The sequence below is a fragment of the Lissotriton helveticus genome, chromosome 2_1, assembly GCF_964261635.1.
Source record: "Lissotriton helveticus chromosome 2_1, aLisHel1.1, whole genome shotgun sequence".
In the NCBI taxonomy this organism is placed as follows: Eukaryota; Metazoa; Chordata; class Amphibia; order Caudata; family Salamandridae; genus Lissotriton; species Lissotriton helveticus.
The window spans coordinates 1,788,558,983-1,788,577,912 of NC_136059.1; the positions used below are offsets into that span (position 1 = coordinate 1,788,558,983).

Here is an 18,930-nt window from a genome sequence, read left to right on the forward strand (position 1 = left end):
TGCCATTGATCAGCTGGGTAGTTGCAGGAAAAGGCCATTTGTAGGTTGTTGTGTCCCCGAAGCTTCAACAGAAGTTCAGTCTTACAAGCCTTTTTTGACCTTAGTCCAAGAGGGGGAGCAGGGCCAGTCCTTTAGGGCTCTTCGGGGCATCAAAGAGCAGGTTCAGTCCTCTTCTGATCTCACAAAGGTTCAGTAGCATTCTGAAGTGTGTTCCTGGAAGTGTCACATTTATGCCCGACATGAGCTAGTGGGTGGTAGTGACTCTGGAGCACACCCTAACCATGGGGTTGAATGTTCTTGGGGCCAAACCTATCCATATTGCACATTTTCAAGATAATAAGTCTTCTGGAATACTAAACTTGGACTCTGAGGGCTTGGAATGTATGGAGAGTACACTGTTGTAATCCTAGTGTCCTCCTTCGTCTAACCCTAAAATCCAGTGTGGGGCAGTCGCAGTACCCACAAAGCCAGATACAAAAGTCTGGTAGAACATAGCAGGGTTTTACAGCAACCAGGCAGCGGATACACAAGAATTATTTTATTTATTCAAAGTTTTATATAGCGCGAACAAGATCCTTACAGATATCTGAGCGCTTCACAGAGATAGGGGCAGCAGGAATGAACAGAGATAATGGGAGCAATATAATAGTCACTAACATAGTAGGATAATAATAACGTACAGAAAACATATCAATATACAATCCGGTAAACAAGTAATATAAGACGGCAAAAGTCATTGATCCCACTACAGAAGGGTTCAGGTAAACCTTGGATGTGTGGATGGCTTATACCAATTTCTTAGGATAGAGAACACTGGGTGGGGGCATCGGGAGGGTGATTCAATCAACCAAAGTGTATCATATATTGGTCGGTAGTAAGAGTAGCGTAGTAGTGTCACCATCATGTAGGAGTATAGTGCCAAAGGACAAGTGAACAGTGATACAAAGCGATGCAGAGTCTCTGATCCAGCACCTATAAAGTTCAGGAGATCTTGGCCAGAAGGATGGTTTTCACCTCTTTCTTGAAGAGTGCAGTGGAGGAGATAAGCCTGGTTTCAGGAGGGAGCGCATTCCAGATCCTGGGTGCCATTCCCGAGAAGGAGCGCTTGTATGTTTTCTCTTTCCGGAATCTACGGGGTTTCAGGAGTAGATTTTTTGTACTTCTATTGGATCTCGAACCTCCTGATATAGACAACTTTTGAGCGAGGTAGTTGGGTGCACGGCCGCGTGTGTCATAACTGCAATTTTTAGCTGTATTCTGGCTTCAAAAGGCAGCCATTTTAGAGACTTTAAGTCTGGGGATATATGCAAATGTTTTCTTGAGCCAGTAATGAGTCTCGCGGCAGCGTTCAAGGAGGCTCTTAGGGGTGCTGTTGTGGATAGCGGGAGTCCGCTGAGGGCCACAATTCCGTAGTCTATTCGAGGGATGACTAAAGCTTGTACAGCAGTTTGGAAGTCTTTGGCAGGGAGGAAGGGTTTAAGTTTCCTCAGTGTATTGATTTGGAAATTAGCTCCTTTTGTGGCTTTGCTGACGTGCTGCTGCATGTTGAGCTTGGCGTCGAGTGTGATGCCAAGGGATTTCGCCGAATCCACGATGGTAGGTTGGACATTGAGTGCTGTTAGGTTATTGAGCCAGGTTTGGGTGGTGGAAATTTTCGCCGGGGGTGAGATGAGTAGGAACTCAGTTTTCAGAGCATTTAGTTTGAGGTGATTATCGGTCAGCCAAGATTGATCATTTCTCTTTCCTTTCAAGTGCTCCCCCAGTGTTGTATGTAATTCCCAATGACAATTATACATTCACACAGGATTTAACACTGTAATGCCAACAAGGATGCCCATAGCTCCAGCTTTCATATTCTGTCATGTTCAAAGAAGTTATCTTATCTGTACCCATTCATGTCAGACTATTGTTAGCTCCTGGGAGGCAATTCAAACCTTTTTTACGCCAATTGAAATGCTAATTACTGGCTGGCAGAAGTGGGAGAGCAATTGCAAATTTAGCCTTCATGAACTTCAGGTGTGAAAAAAGGTAACTTTCTAGAAGTTACTTTCCCTTTTAGTATTTACTAAAATTCTAACTTCACCATTTAATTCAACGTTTAATAATTATTAAATAGTTTGCTTCTAGCTAATCCCATTCCCGAGATACTGTATTAGGATTTTTAATCTGTACTCTTGGCTTCTACATAGAACAGCTAGGCCTGCCACAGTGAAAAATAGCTGAAAGGTGCCTGTCACTGTAAGGACATGTTAACAGTACATTTCTACATGTAATACTTTTAAATACCATGACCTCCCTTGTTGGTAAAGATGCATGTATAAGGTAGGTTTCGACTTGCCAAAAGGGTTTATTTTGACAGGTAGAATTGCATTGTTTAAACTGCCACTTTCGTAACCCTGATGCTATATTTTACATTGTACTGTAATAGACGGCACAATAGGTGCTGCAGTCCGCTGGTGACTAACTTGCATGCCTAGAAACCTTTTGTAAAAAGTGCTAGGTGACTTATAGGTAAGATAAATATACCAAATAAGAATATGCCAATTGAGCGATGCTTAAAGTGGGAGCACAGGCACTTTACTGCTGGCTAGCAGATTAAAGAGAACCAAGAACTAACGCCAGAAAAATACAGAATCCTGCAAAAGGAGAACAATCTCTGCCGACCACGCAGAAAAGACCATTTTATTACAGAGACCAAATTAATATTTTTGGTTTGGAAAAATGTTGGAAAAACTGGTTGTCAGATCACCAAGATTATTGAAGATAAATGAATTTTCCATCCCTCAATCAGAATTTTGCTCTGGTTTCAGCACAGAATTAATGTTGTTAGAAGTCACAGAATTTATTAGAACCAGTATCGACCAGTGAGAAGCAGTGATCCTCTTGCTTGACCTGTCAGCTGCATTTTAATATGGTGTCCCGTGATATCCTTCTCAAGCGATTGGAGGAGGCAGGAATTTTGGAGGTGGCTGAAATCTTTTTTTTTTATTTTCCAAATAGAGTACAAGTGATCTACTTATAGCCATTCATCTCCAAAGATAGGGAAATGTGCAGCAGGGCTCGGCGCGAAGTATCAAGGGTGCAGCCGTAGGACTTTAATATTGTGTCACATGCGAGGGTGAGATCCTGCGTGGAAGCAACTCACTTCAACATTGTGACATTGCAGAAGATCATCCCTCCCTTTGATATCATATCTGGGCTATCCAGCACAGATCTGCAAGATGCCTACTTCCACATCCCCATCCAGGCAGATCACCAAAGATAATTGCATTGCTCAGTGGACAATTATTTCCAGTTCAAGATCCTCCCTTTTGTGTTCAAGTCGGCCCTGAGCATCTTAACCAAAGTCCTGGTGTCTTTACTAACTTTACTTCATCAGGAGGAGGTCTTCATTCATGTCTTCCTAGACCATTTGCTCATCCATTCCTCTACAAGATCCCAAGTAGTGCACTGTAGGAGGCTGGCTTAGTATATGATGCACACTTTTTAAGTGAAGCCCCTTACACTAATCCAAACAAACCGTATAGTGGTATTAGTGGTCCTAGACAGCCTTCGAAAGCTCCAAGTGGTAGCTGTGGAGAGCAAGCTTAGTCCAGGAGGAGTGTTGATCATCTTGTTTTTCCAGATCTTATCATGTAGTGTAGGTTAAACTAAAAAGAACCACACAATGTAGTTATAATAATGTCTAATACAGAACACTCACTAACACATTGGTATATCTCCTACCTGGAGATATCCACACAAATGTACAACAATAATTCAATTACAAAAGGTAAGTAAGCACAATGCACAGTGGTCTCCAGGGGGAGACCAAACCATATACTAAAGTGGAATGCAAACTGCGACCGAAGTCGGGACATGGACCAGGAGACTCAGAAGAGCTGGTGACCTAAGGAACCACCCAAAGTAAGTACCCAGGAACTCCATGGAGGCTGTGTGCAGAGTGGAAACACAGCCGCGTACTCAATAAAAGTTAACAAGAAATTCACGGTTGCAGTTTTTATGCAGTAAGACTCTTCCCACTGAACCCTGAGGAGACCCTGTGAAAGATAGAAGGTCCCAGTGGATACCTCAGGAACCAGGATACATACACCAGGAAAGCCGGGTGCATAGGTGCAAAGTGACATCAGAAACTGCTGTAGACCAAAATGGAGGACTTGAGTAAAGATACCGCTGGCAAAGACTGTGCGAGTCCGGTGGAGTTTGAAGGTGTATTATTGAAGAAAATAACCTGCAAGCAGAGGGGACAGAGTCTATGCCCCTTGGAGCGGACCATGAGGCATGGAAGAGCAATTCCCACCGAGGTCGCAAGATGTAGGAGTGATGACTGTGACCTTGTTGCTACAGCTGTGAGGACCAGGCGATGCTAAGGAAGACCAGGTGCTGTGCATGAGCTGTCCCATGTCAGAAGTCCAGTATCAGGGGATCGGTGTCCAGCCGGAGCACCAACAAGCCTTGGCAGCTGCAACCGGTATTGAAAACGATGAAGGAGCAATGTTGGGACCAACAAGGGCCAAGGGACTTGCTAAGTGCAGGAGAATCGGAGCAAGCGGGGAAGCCCACAGAAGCAAGAGAAGACCTGCGAGAGCACCCAGAAGCCGAAGGTACAGAAGTCGCAAGAGGACCTCTAGCAACTCACAAAAGATGAAGGGTCCACGGTGCAGAGGACGGTTTGAAGACTAAGATCTTGGCAGGAAGGCATTCTGGAGGCTGGAGCTTCTTGTAGCCCAAAGAGCTCTGGAGTGCAGAGCCACCAAGCCTTGTTGACGGCAAGTAGATGCTGTGCACAGGGGTTTGGTTGCGACAAAGGAATCTAGCCTCAAAATTGCAGAGGACCAGTCAGGCCTCGCTGGAGTTGCAGAACTACCACATGTGCTGCTGAGCCTTTCAAAGTTTGTGGAAGTAAGACACTGCAGACCGGTCAGCATCGTTGCGGTGCCTGCAGATGCAGGGGAGTAACTCCTTCACTCCAAGAGATTACTTTGGATGTCCTTGATGCCCACAGGCTTGTTGAAGATCCTGGAAGAAACAGACAGCAAAGAAGACTGGCAGAACAGCGAGACCAGGAGCAGGAAGAGTCTTCCTTGACGCAGTCTCGGTTCCAGGCAAAGTCCAATTGTCCAGATGGTCGAAGAGTGATGTGGTATCAGACTTGAGTTTTGTCTCCAATCTGAGGACCCACCCACACGTAAGCCCTTAATGACGGACGTTAAGCTATATGTATATTTTACCATCTACACATCCAAAGGTTTCTATCTCTGGATGCCAGTCCTTCATCCCACTGATTTGCTTGCCACAATATTACATTGAACATGTTTGTCAGATTTTTTTTTAATGTTTTTTCAAAACCTGGTAATTCCCTTCAGTTTTCCTTGCACAGTAACATTTCTATCCGAGCCCGAAGAGTGTGAAAGAGAGCCATACAGATGGAGGAATATTGGATCGTTGTAATGTTTGCTATCATTTATTATTAAGGATTTATAAGGCACGTCAGATAAACTGTGAGGGTCTCATGGTGCTGGAGTTGTTAGCTGCCTCGCAGAGAAAGCAGCTAAAAATGAGGCAAAAGCAGGAGAAAGGAAGAAGAAAACAGTAAAAACAAAAACGAGGCAAAAGCATGAGAAAGCACTCCAACATGGAGGAAGCAGAGATATGCAGCAGCATGGGAAGAGCTAGGCTTTCGGCCTGCTCAATGGGGTCGTGCTGTGGCCTTCCTTAAGTAGGTCTTGAGGAGGGAGGTGCACTGGGAGGTGGTGGATGGGGTAGGCTGGAGGTGGGAAGCAGGCGGGAGCTGCAAATGAGGAAAAAAGCAGTAGCTTAATTTGTAAAATATGAAGTCCAGGTGCTCAAATTGTTGTTGGAGCCATGCCGACTTTCCCCTGGCTCCACACACTTCCGCCACTGGTGCCACCCAATTATTCTATTGCTCCACCCACATCCTCACTGGCACTGTTGAAAGTCAAATGGAATACCCAATCTGAATTTCAGCAAGGGAGCCTTCCTCCAAGTAAGGTTTTGATAGGAGGTTCCCCTGCCCTGGGAACATTTAAAAAAAGATAAAATCAAAAGAGCACAATTTTGGAATAAATAAGCTAAAACGACTAAAGCATTGAAAGGGGATATGTGGGCAGCAAAGGCAGTCCTCTCTTAAGTACATCTTTGGGCCTTTGCACTTTTTTTAATGCCCATGTCCATGGGACATAAAAAAAGTAAACACTTCATAAAGTGTTAGCTGAAGCAAGGCTTAGCTCCTAATACTCTTTATTTTATTCCTATACTTCGTGGTACTCATAATAACGAACACAAAAGGCACGTTGTGATAAGATGAGCTTACAAGACTGTCTGCTCGTATTAAAACAGTAAAAGCAAATCTCAAATACTAAACGTTAACTGGATGCAAGGGTACAATCTTCAGATGAGGCTCCAATACACAGTAAGAAATCAGACGTTGTGCTGCACACACTTATTAATTCCCAAATTGGGTTGGTTACCCTGGAGAGAAAATCCTCGCCATTGTTTCTTTCTGTTAAACATTTTTAAAATATCAACAGTATTTCAATACCATTTCCAGCCTAGTGAGGCGGCCACCAAACACAAAAGCATAGTTACAGAACTGAAATCTGATTTTAAAGAAGGGGCAGGTGCGTTTCCATTCATGTCCCTCTCAAAACACTCCTGCAAATGCCAGGGAACTCCTCTACTAAAATGGCACAGGACATGTTTGAGTAAACAAAAACGTTTATGATGAGAAAGTCGGCACTTCAAATCACTGCCTAGCCAATCCCCAGGGTGCTTGAAAAGTGTTTGTGATAGCGAACAAAAGGTCACGTTCATTATCTATCTGGAAGTTACCCTTGTGCATATTAACATTACAGGAAGGGAAATGTAAAATCATAACACGGCAGACTGTAAAGAGATGCATGCGATCCAAACAAAACTTTTACTGGTTTACACGAGTATTGTTAAACTAGCATTTGATTTCAGCAGAAATAATTCTGAAGAGATTAACTGTGGGAATATCTATACACTACAGAATATATCAAGACATTTTCCTGACCGTTTTTGTCTAAAAACCTCTCCTCTTGCTCTTCTGTACTAGTATACAAGCCTGTGGATTGATTAGAAAACAGTAAATGTACACTGCAAGGCCATGCCATTCCGGCCGTCTCCCGGCCTGGGGCCGGAGCATTGCACACGGTGCCCCCGCCTGGCGCCACTGGCATAATTGCTAGGGCCTCTGACTCGGTTCAGATAATCACCAGTCACCAAATGCAAAAAAAGGAGCGTTGGTGTTTATTACTTACTGCAGTTTCTAGCTGTGACACTGCCTTATTAAGAGCCCTGCTGCGCTGCTGTTTGAAAGTGCCCGCCTCGATGTGACGACCGGTGACTGAAAAAGGTTACGCACGGCGCGCTGGCGTAGTCCACGACTACCCCAATAGAAGAACCTAATCAGTGGCCCACCGACTACACTGAGAGCAAACTGATCGGGCTCGCTGCGCGCGCTCAGCATCACTACACATCAACACTCTTAACAGAATGCTCGGTAAACTTGAGACTGTCTGTAAAAATACTGCTGTAAGGGAAATATATTTAATATACTTTGACGCATAACGTGCAGACTGCAGTGCAGTCGCGTTATTGAAGTAACTTGGCAGTGTAGACCCGGCCCTGATGAAAAGGTGCCGGTGCTAAGCACCGGAAAGCCCCGGCACAAATTAAGCCCTGGAAAAATGAGGCAGAAGCCGGAGAAACAACTCTGAAAAATGGGAGGGGTGAAAAAAGTAAAAGAAAAATGAGGGAGCAGTGCAGCAGCACAGGGAGAGTTAGGCCTGGGACCTGCTTTAGGGTCATGCTGCGGCCTCAATTAAGTAGGGTCTGGGAGGTGGGAAGGCCAGTGGGAGTTGGTGGGCAGGGCGAAGCGGGAAAACAGGCGGCAGGCAGATGTGGCAAATGAGGGGAAAAAGCATTGAGAACGCAGTAAAAAAACAAGGCAAAAGCAGAAGAAAGCACTCAGGAAAATTGGGGGAAAGGAAGGAGAAAGGAGTAAAAAGGGAGGCAAAGCATGAGAATGCACTGAGAAAAAAGGAGGGAGCAGAGCGGTGCAGCAGCTCAGGAGAGGTGGGCCTGTGGCCTGCTACAGACTGGTTACCGATTGCAGCAAGGAGGCTGGGCGAATGAGCTTCAGAATAGTGCTGAGGCCTGGGTGGCATACGCTGCTGAGGTCCTGGTACAGCTCAGCACCAAAGTTGGTGAAGGTGGGCATGCTGATTACTGGTACTTGTTGACCTGCCAACTGACTTTTTGGTAGAATAAAGTGTGTGCACTCCATCTGCAGACACAGGATTCGGTCTGCTCTGGGGAAAGTTGATAAATGCCGCTCCGGTCTTCAGATGCTGGTGCAGACTCTGGTGTGAATGGAGTTGTGGAGCAGCGGAACAGGGAGCTCTAATTACCTGAGCCTGGTGGTCAGCCATAGGGTGTGGAATGTCTAGGCAGGTACTTGCATATGGATTGTTTATGGAATTTTTTACAGGAGACAACCATTGCACGCCAACACAACCTCAACATCATCTCCTACGCAGACGACCCCCAGCTGATCCTCTCCCTCGCCAACGACCCCGCCACCGCCAAAGCCAACCTCCAGGAAGGAATGAAAGATGTCGTGGAATGGATGAAGCTCAGCCGTCTGAAACTGAACTCCGACAAGACTGAAGTCCTCATCCTCGGACCAGCTCCCTCCGCCTGGGACGACTCCTGGTGGCCCCCTGCCCTGGGCACCGCACCGAAGCCAACGGACCACGCACGCAACCTGGGCTTCATCCTGGACTCATCCCTCACGATGACCAAGCAAGTCAACGCCATCTCATCATCCTGCTTCAACACCCTGCGCATGCTCCGAAAGATCTTCCGGTGGATCCCCACTGAAACCAGGAAGACGGTCACCCAGGCCCTCGTCACCAGCTGTCTGGACTACGGGAACACCCTCTACGCTGGAACCACAGCCAAACTCCAGAAAAGACTCCAGCGCATTCGGAACGCCTCAGCACGACTCATCCTGGACATCCCTCGCCAGTCACATCTCGGCCCACCTGAAAGACCTGCACTGGCTCCCCGTCAACAAGAGGATCCCGTTCAGACTCCTCACCCACGCACACAAGGCTCTCCACGACACAGGCCCGAAGTACATCAACAGCCGACTCGCATTCTACCCACCCGCCAGCTCCGTTCCGCCAGCCTCGCCCTCTCCTCCGTCCCACGAATCCGCAAATCCACCGTCTGAAGAAGATCCTTCTCCTACCTGGCAGCCAAGACATGGAACTCCCTCCCCACCCACCTTCGGCTGACCCTGGACCATCTCCTTCAGGAAACCACTCCAGACCTGGTTGTTCGAGCAGTAGCGACCCCCCCCCCCTCAGCGCCTTGAGACCCTGACGGGTGAGTAGCGCGATATACAAATTCTATTGATTGATTGATTGAACAAGGCATAGAGGGACGCAGCACTTTGAGACTCCTGCGCCTGGCACTTTTACTCACCCTTGTGAAACTGCTCCTGCTCTAGGACCCACTGCCGCCGGCCGGATTGCCTGCGTTCCAGGTCCATGGAAGGAGAGTGGAATCTGCTCTCTCCCACCTAAGGCTCGAAGGGGACTTTTTGTTTTCGGTGGGTACAATGATCGACGTGCAGGTGGTGGTGAGTGCTTAGCAACACTAGTTTCCACAGGGCAGTGTGGGCGCCAGCAGCACGGAGGCAGTCAGGCTAGGTCCTAGTGTGTCTTGTGTTCCTTGGAACCCCCTCAATCTTCCTTTTACTCTGCCCCATTAATTGCTTTCCAAATTGAGTTTGGGGAAATTTATCTCCATCAGAACCTGCCATAAAAGGAAATTGAACCCCTTGAAAAACAAATCTAATACTATTGGAGCCCTTATAGGGCTTGCTTCCATACCAGCTTTATTGCTTCACTCATCCGGATCTAATACTAGTGTGGAAGCTGGAAACATTAATGCCTTAAGAGATCCTCATTAGATTTAAACCCTTGCTCACTACTAGCAACAACCAAGGAAGACCTGTTAAACGAACAGAGCTACTCAATTATTCTGCTCCACGAACTTTGCCAGATATTCCCCCCCCAACAGCTCTACCTATCTCTGACAATGTCTCCCATCGTTTTTACAACTCCAGCTCCATTGGCCTTGCTAGTGAATAAAATCCCAGTGCTTTTTTATTTTACGGCACTCCAGTAAACATGCTTCTTCAGTCTCCAACCAATTAATGTCTGCAGATCTCAACTTGAACATTTCTAGTAATCTTCCAAGGGAATATATTCAATACTCTGCAGCCTTCTGCTGTTTGGAACTAATTTTGCCGTCTGTCCTGAATCTACTTAAAAAAACTTCAGATAACTTGAATCATATGCTTGATATATTAACCATTATCCTTAAAGAATTACCAATAAAAGCAGAGGTCAGGTCTAATGAGAAGCATCTTGATGTCATCCCTAGTATACCTAAGGATGTTGGTATTCAAGTTGGCAGCACATGGTCAAATTTTCCGAATACAGACAATCTGGCAAGGTCTTGACATTGTATCGGACTATTTTTCTTTGGAGGATCTTTCAAAGCTCCCGAAAGAGTTGTACAGGGTGAATAATAGGGCTTCTCTAAACACTTATCTAAGAAAATGGGCAGGAGTCTCTGTGCTTGGAGGCTACCCCGTAGTATAACTAAAATGGAAACTAGGATAATGAGATTTGATGTTGCTGTACAAGCTCATAATTCAGATTGCTGTGTAGAGTTGGCTGTATCTATATGCACTGCCATTCTATCCTTATGATGGTACTTCCCATTATACTTCTCAGACAGAGGGTGTAGATGGTGTCCTTCTGCGAAATCAACCTTCTATGTTAGGGCATTTGGTGGCTACATCAGTGCACCGTTCTATTTTAGATCTGACCACTGACTCTTTTAGTCCTAATGTGACATCACGGCATCTCAGTGAGCAGACCCCTACCTGTTTCCTTCGTGCAGAACTTGAAATATAAGCGAATCCTTTGATGCTTGATTTTGTTACATTGTTTGAGGAGTTGTCTCATTTCAATTGCTCTATTTTTTCTAAAGTATATGTCCGAAACAGACCGGATAAGGAGTAAGGACATCTCTATGGTACAATTATTGAATCCCTCAACTGAAAAGCGAATTAGGGTCCCTTCTATTTCCAAAGTGATCATAAGCCTGATTTTAGAAAATTGTTATTACTTTTTTCGTTGGGGTATAGATGTAATCCCCTTTCTCCCAACAAGGAAATTGATGAGGCCTATTAAGCACACTAATCTTGATGATAATGACCCTTTAGAGAACTATAAGGGCTTTTTTAGGGGACGTGCTAAATAATGCTACGTCAACTTCGATCTCAGGTGGGTTAAACAGTAGATCTGTTACTTTATGAAGTTCTGGTAATTAGGCTCCCATTGTTTGCTTTGGGGATGATGATTTGAACAAGTGAAATTGGCAGTGGGGCACTTCACTCCAATCGCATAAGGAAGTTCAAAAATTGCCAGACGTTTTAGTAAGGGCATTAAAGTTCTTTCCTGGAGCTAAGCGAGCGGTTTCCCTAAATTACAGAAGCTTCGATTTTTAGATCCCCTGGAAGCGGATGTAATCTGTCTCCAGGAGACCAGATGTACCGGACCATTTGAGCACAATAATAATTTTGTAATAAGCTGTCCCAGGAAAGGTCGCACAAGTAGGTGTTGAAATCCTTCTTAGTACAGCGTATACCCGGTCATATAAATCTATTGTTCGTTCTTAAGATTTACTACTATGCATACTTCTTAAACTGGACGGATATTACTAGCTTGAAGTCTGATGGATATCTTCTTGCCAACCTTTATATCCCTTCAGGTCCGACTTTTGACTCATTAGTTTGTTACTTCATTTTTTTTTCAGATTGCTGAAAGAGAGAATCTCAAACTTGACAATTGTGTGGGATTTTAATGCAAAGGTTTTCATAACGCCATCCGTTTGTTTGCAGATAGGGTTAGGTAAGAAGGTTTAAATATTCCTAGTCCTACCTCTCCGCCATCATGTAGAGTAGATAATAGAGGTAAGCATAAGCAATTTTTTTTTTTTTAGGGATAATAGCTCTTATCATGAATAAAAGATTAACCACTGATATCCCTGCCCACCACACTTATACATGTGGTAAGGGTAAATCATTAAATGTTTGTTACATCTTTTCCTATGTTTAGATTTGTAACGGTACTTGATGTACTGGAGTCCCTTTGGCGTGATCATAAAATAATTTCTCTTAATATCCACTTAAAGGTCTCTGCCTTGGAATTGTAAGGGTGATACAGTGCAATTTAGTACTGTCTATGGTGAAATACACTGGAACATTTCAAGTAAAGAAAATTTAAAAGATGTCAAAGTAATACATTACAGCATAGTGTAGAAAGCGGAATACTTTTTGTGGCCTATTTTGAGAAGAATATGTGGGTTCTGGCGGTAAGCAATTAATATTAGAAAAGGCTGTATTGGGTCCATTTCAATGAATCATGATAGGATACTGTGTAGGAGAAAGAGCAAGATGAGGATTATTTATTCCACTTATATGGAGGCGTTACCCGCCCCTATCTAGAGTGGAACTTTTGAGTTTGATTCTTTTTATTTTTCCGTATGAACATTTTGCTATTAAAATCTGTTATAGGGGCTCGGTAAGGGATTGCTCCATCGAATAGACTGATCTTTGTGCGTACTCTCAGCAAAGCATCAAACGTGTTTTTCTGTCTTACTCTGCATTGCATGCTAATTTGTGGTGTTTGCTGAAACTTTTGTTTTCAAAAGATGCATTGCAACTGATGTTTAATCCCAGCGAATGAAAATTTGTTTTAAAATGTTCAATGTTTTTAGGGATTTATTGCATTTACATTGATTGTGCACTTGGCATTTTGAAAAAAAAGTGGATCTCATTCTAGGTCTATATCTTATTAAGAAAATTCGAAGTGTGCAGGAACATATCCTGACAACAAACGTTGTTTCTCTGTGCCTCCTTAGTGTGGGGATACTAGATGAATGGGTTCAGAGTACCCATAGGTAATAAACTCAGTGTAGTGCATTTTGGAAATTTGGAAAGCAGCTGCAAGCAAAATGGCAGTATAATGCACAGGTCTTTTTCTCTCCGGTATCACCCCTGGGCTGCATGGGAACCATATATTTGAAATATCCTCACCTCCATAAAGATTCTATTGCTGAGTGCCAGACTGCCCTCCCCCTAATTGGCTGGCCGGGACAACACCCTTGACAAAACAGTTGTCAGACTTCATTATCTTTTTCCCAAAGCATGGTAGCTTCCTTTAGTTCAGGGATTTCCAAAGGTTTGAGCATGGATCCAAACTCTAAACAGAGGATGTTTTGATGGGGAGGGGATTCCATTAGGGATGTTTGCAGTATTTAAAACCGGGTCGGCTTGCTTTCTAGTTAATTTACCAGTCCCTGGCACTTCGGAAAACTAGAGGCACAGGGGAGTCCACTGTGATATGGCATGCATGGATGCAACATGTGGTATTCACAATCTCGAAGTATGGATACAAAGAAAACACTAATCCTCCCTTCTCTTTGATCAGAATTCAAAAACTTCAAGCAGATGGCAAAAGTCCTACTTTCCGGTGCTCCCACACTTTGCACGATACAAATGGTCTCCCACGTGTATAGGTGGCCTACTGCACAAACGGGCGACAATTGTGACCATGCGAAGACCACATTGATAATATATTGACTTGACACTCTCACGTATTCGGCTTGTTCCTGTCAGTTACAAAAGACCCACCCACATATTTTATGCACTGTTTTAATGATAGGTGTGTGGGAACACTGGATGTTGGAGATTTGCTGTTCCCCACACGTCTGAGACTTCTTTTAAAAATATGAGGAAATCATTTTTTTTAACCAATGTTTGCCCTGTGAGGGATTTCTGCATAAGAAAAAGTGGTGGCTTCCTCACAAGCCAAACCAATCAGGAGTCCTCTAGGTGTCTAGTTTTCAGAATTGTTTTGGAATTGGTAGGTTTTCTGAGGTGATGGATGATGCTAGGCTTTCACGTGTAGCTCAGCATGTAGCCAGGTGCTGAGGAAAAAAGTTGGGTTCTAAAACAATAAGTCCAGACAGCATCCAGCATCTGGACACTGTTTTGGTTTTTTTTGTTTGTTTTTTTGTTTCTTTGAGGCTGAAGAAAAAAATCCAAACAGTGTCTTGGCTCTTTACTGGGGTACAGATGTGTGTCTTTGTACCCCAGCAAGGAACCAATCGCTGTGTAATTTTTATTAGCCTAATCAAAAATCCACAAACAGCATCTGACTCCTCCACAAACAACATCTGACTCTTTGCTAGGGCATGGACACACAGCTTCTTCCGCTCCAATGCTTCTCTTGCTCAGAGAATCTGACAGATGAAGGAGCATTCTCAAACTGAATGGGGAAGTGGCGTTTAGGCATTTACTTGGTTGGTGGTGGAAAGGAGGGTGGTGGAAAGGAGGGTGGTGGGAACAGCAGCAATGCTCTTCCCTCCAGGAGAAAAAGTAGTTTGGGGTGGTCAGCATGATAAGGGAGGAGCGGAGGGCAGTAATATCTGCCCTCAGGATTGCTCATCGCTCTACACACCAGCTGCTTCCTTGCTTGGACCAGTAAAGGGCTAGGAAATCCGTCCCATTCCAAGTTTTTGATGCAATTTGTGGCCTCCGATGCATATAAATGCAGTACCCCAGAAATGAGCACCAGGCTGGGCACCGTAGCAATCTCTATTCAACAATTTAGCAAACCAATTTCCACATGTTTTTTCCCAGCCCTCAGCCCCCGATCATTTTCCCATACATGCCAATAGACCAAATTCAGGTGGAAGATTTTTTAAAACAATTTTTTTTTGCCAAAAAAGAATTTCTTTGTCTGTCTTCCATTTGAAATTGTTTTGGGTCAATGGGAGAAATATTCTCTCAATGTTTTTTTTAAATGTTTTTATTTAAAGCTCCCACATTCCTTTTCTAAAATGTTGGCATATATGTTCCCCCCCCCCCCCCCCTCAAATTTTGACAGGCTTGACGTGAAATCTTTCACGGGAATGCAATGTGAGATAATTGTTTTAGGACTCTTAATTCCCATTGCAGGGCAAACATATGTTTGCAGAGAGATCGAAATTTAGCCCAGAATTTGTAATGTGGATCTAATTATATCATTCTCATGTAATTTGTGTTTACCATGTTTGAAGGCTTAGACCGTTTCATGACGTTTTGATGGTAAATTCCAGTATCTTCATTTTTTGTTTTTAATTTCTCCATACTATTAACTTTATTTAATTTATGCAAAGCCCTCTGCCTTGTAGGCCCTATACAAGTCTACAAATAAAAATTCAAGTTGTTTTCAGTGTCTCTTTCGTTGTTCATTTCCACCTTTTCAACAGCACTGCAAATGCACCATTGTCCACTTGCTTTAATTGTAGGATCGTGGACTATAGCCACTTGAACCGCAAGCGCTTTTTGTAAATCTGCCGGTTTACTGGTTATATACATTTATTGCCTGGTGTGATATTAGTTTCATTATATTCTATGCAAACCTTTCGAGAGAGGCACATACATGGCTGCCTGCCGTTGATAACCATCCCTGAGGTATGCATCTAGCTGCCAGCGATGTGCAAAAGTGACGTTTGGAATTTAAAACGTTGTTCTGCTATTTTTTATTTTTTTTATCACTGAAGTTCAGCGTCGGATTGGTAACTGGCAATGCCAGAGGGGCTGTTACAGGCCCGGCTCCAGGAATTTTTATTTGGGTGGGCCAAGGGTGCATTTGGGTGGGCCACTGCGGGCTCGATTTTGTGGGATATATGTCTAGGCAGACCTGCTTCAGGGCCCTCCGCTTATTAGTCTTACAAGGCCTAGTAAAACGCACTCTTTTCCAAATCTCTTTCTAAATATTATCACTCTCAAAAGTGTTTTTTCCATGTAATGTTCCTTTGATGGGAAGAGGTGGTTTCGGAGGTGGGAGTATCAGGCAAGTGACACTTCACGGGCTTCCTCAGTGGGAGCCTTCAGGAAGAATCCCTCCTCATACCTACCTCCACCTGAACCTGGACTCCCTTACAGGCTTGATTATACCCACTCCTCTCCAATGCACCTTATCTCACAGCTGACCCTGGGCCCCAACCCCATATAAGGCACCATCGGGCTCCACTTTTATTTTTCCCGGTAAAAACATTAGTAAAATCACCTTCAAACTTAAAACATTGAATATAGCAGTAAATATAATTAGCACACACTTTAAAGTTCCACAGTTGCCCTTATGACCCGACTGCTAATTAAATAAGAAAGGCCATGACGAGGCCGGCTTCAGCGCTGATGTGAAAGTCTTTTTTGGCATCGCACCTATAACCTTTTTCTCCGTAAATACCTTTTACTACCACCTTCCAACAGTGCCCCTCATCCCTCCATGGCCCCCCCTATTGACCTCCTACCTCTGATTCCCTCACTGCCATGCCACAAGTGCCCCTCAACTCTCCATAACCCCTCCCCCTTATGACCTCCTACCTCTGATTCCCTCACTGCCACCCTCCACCAGTGCCCCTTATCTCTCTATAGCCCCTCCCCCTCAGGATCCCATCCTCAGACTCCTCACTACCACCCTACAACAGTGCCCCTCATCTCTCCCTAGCTCCCCCCTCCAACCCATCCCCTCTTCCTCGGATTCCCTCACTGTCACCCTCCAACAGTAACCCTCATCGCTCCATAGCCCCTCCCACTATCTCCTCTTCGGATTCTCTCACTGCCAACCTCCACCAGTGCCTCTCCTCTCTCTGTAGCCCCTCCCCCTCATGACCTCCTCCTCAGACTCCCTTACTACCACCCACCACCAGTGCCCCTCATCTCTCCATCGCCCCCCTACCCCCATGGACCTCCTCCTCTGATTCCCTCACTGCCACCCTCCTCCAGTGCCCCTCATCTTTACGTAGCCCCTCTCTCGTATGCATTTCATTTGTTGTATAGCGCTACTCATATCAGTGTAGTGTGTGTCAGTACTTTACACCACGCACACATTATACAGAGACAATGAATCATACAAGTATGTAAATCAGTCTACAGGGAATGTCACATTATCCAATGAGGATTACAAGGTGTAGGAATCACGTCATCCATACTGGTGGGAAGTATATTTTAAAAGGGTTTGGTCTGGGGAAACACAACCTTAGGATTTAAAAAGTATTCTACGTGGGTCAGCTTTACTGATAAAAATGTATATCTGCCCAAACATACTCATTTTAGCAACATTAGAATAATGAAAGACTGAGGAAGTTCTAACAATATCACAAAACAAAAAAAGTTCTAACTATACCATTCATGTTTGTATGCAGCTCTTTGGTGACAATTCATTGGTCACTGTCCTATGTTAGGATTGTAACTTCTGAACTGCAAGTAACACAAGGATCTCTGTGACAGAGGCAGTAATCCACTGAACTTCCACATAAAATACAGTTTATCTGCATTTAAAAACTATTAACAGACAAATGATTGCTCTCCAGCAGGATCATTAATCACCAGTATTATCTGGGCATTTTGTATTGTCTTATTGTTGTCCTGCATCTGCCATGATAATGACGAACTTTTTAAATGAAGCGCACACAAAGTATGTGTCCTGCTGGTCCTGTGCAGGTTTTTAAAAGAAAAACAAACCGTTACACATTCTCTTACCTACTACTCCATTAGTCAAATTTGGTGTCAGACAGCCTGATGTGATAAGCAGCTGCAGGAGTCAGGAAAGGTGAATAGGAGTCAGGAAAGGTGAATAGGAATAAACTAACGTCTTTTCTCCTGCGGTGCATAGAAAAATATCCACGCAGAAGAACAGTAGGCAAAGGTTACCATTGTCAAAGAAAGGGTTTGTCACCTTTCACCATATGAAGATGAAGGGGTGAAACCATAAACAAAACCCTCGTTTATATGTAAATGGTCTTTTAAAGACCTGTGAAGTACTGTGTGGCTGCGATAATCTCACAAACTGTCTGTGTGTCTTTGTGCCCATGGGAAGCTGTCTCAGCCCGGGCGCACACATACATACACACAGACACCCTTTGAGGTCAATGCCGGTGCCCGTCTGCCTTCAAGCCCTCACTGCGAGGGCCAAGGCTCCTGTTTGGGTGGGCCTGGCCCACCCGGCCCACCCGCTAGAACCGGGCCTGGGCCGTTATCTGAATTCCAGCAGTGGGCTGTTTGTTTGAGCAGCCTGGGGAGCAGATTTGGGCATTTTATGCGTTGTTCGATACTGCCAGCGGCCCAGTGGGTGCCTGAGTGGCCTTTCTAGAGGTAGATGGGCATCCATTACCTCCCTTTTATCAACGGCAGAGGTCACTCCCTTTTTATGGCTGGGCCGACCCATTAATATACGCATATTTCACCAGGGTAAACTAATCTGTGCATCTTTTTTTTTTTCTTAAGAACCCCCCATGCCCCCCCCCCTTATTAAAAAAAATAATAATAATTCGCCGAAGCAGTGTTTTGCTAAAAGGAAATATGCAAATGTGGGTTTTTTTGGGGTGTGCCCTGGCCGATTTTTTTTTTTTTTCTATATCCCAATCCCACCCTGCTGAAGTTGATCATATCTGTGTGTGAGTTCAATTAAAAACTGATTCCCCCAGGGCTGATGATTTTTGGTTATGACAAAGAATGCTTCTGTTCTGAACGCTACTATGGTTGTTGTAATGGTTTTGCATTTTGCAGTATGTACTATATTTAAGCAGTGCATTTTCACATTCCTGGTTGCTTTTACATTTTGCCGGACCAGGTAAATTCCGGCACTTCAATGTTACTTGAGCTGAAAGTTATGATGTATGTTTACAACTTCCCTTACACTAACCGCTTGCAGGGACATAGAGATGAGACTGTCTGATATTATTTCG

At 44.4% G+C, this 18,930-nt stretch overlaps 1 protein-coding gene across 1 annotated transcript in view; it reads left to right on the top strand.

Moving 5' to 3' along the window:
- Nucleotides 1–18,930, top strand: part of LOC144818889 (thioredoxin-like) — a 72,413-nt gene that overhangs the window by 47,951 nt on the left and 5,532 nt on the right. The window lies entirely within an intron of this gene.